The sequence below is a fragment of the Sinocyclocheilus rhinocerous genome, unplaced genomic scaffold, assembly GCF_001515625.1.
Source record: "Sinocyclocheilus rhinocerous isolate Xijiao unplaced genomic scaffold, SAMN03320098_v1.1 scaffold1402, whole genome shotgun sequence".
NCBI lineage: Eukaryota > Metazoa > Chordata > Actinopteri > Cypriniformes > Cyprinidae > Sinocyclocheilus > Sinocyclocheilus rhinocerous.
Genome location: NW_015640486.1, coordinates 219,084 through 219,528, shown reverse-complemented (window position 1 = coordinate 219,528; position 445 = coordinate 219,084). Strand labels below are relative to the sequence as shown.

Below are 445 nucleotides of genomic sequence, written 5' to 3'. Positions count from 1 at the left end.
GCTGTAATTTATTGTATATTCATATATAGTTTGGAGTCAGTAATATATATATATATATATATATATATATTATGTTTTTGAAAGAAGACTAAAGGTTGGATCAAAAGTACAGTCAAGAACTTTAATATTTTGAAATAGTATTGGGATTTTTAAGTTCTTGTTTTCTTAAGCTTTTTTCACGTGATCCTTAAGAGGTTTTTTATTATTATTATTATTGTTATTGTTATTATTATTATTATTCACTGCTGAAAACAGTTCATGAAAAATGTGATACAGTGCTGCTTAATGATACAGTGTGTAATTTTTTTCAGTTTTCTTCGATGAACAGAAACTTTGAAGAACAGCATTTATTTGCAATGAAAATGTTTTGACCACAAACATTTGAATGGTAGTGTATAGCCTGTGTGTGTGTGTGTCTGTGTTTGTGTGTGTGAGTGTGTGTGTG

The 445-nt window shown here is 27.6% G+C and overlaps 1 protein-coding gene across 1 annotated transcript in view; it reads left to right on the top strand.

Moving 5' to 3' along the window:
* The first annotated feature begins 373 nt into the window (after positions 1-373).
* The window catches only part of LOC107753209 (rho guanine nucleotide exchange factor 17-like), a 38,661-nt gene continuing 38,589 nt past the window's right edge, over positions 374-445 (top strand). The window contains exon 1 of the mRNA XM_016569333.1: positions 374-388. The gene's annotated coding sequence lies outside the window, so the exon portion shown is untranslated. The remainder of the gene's footprint in view (positions 389-445) is intronic.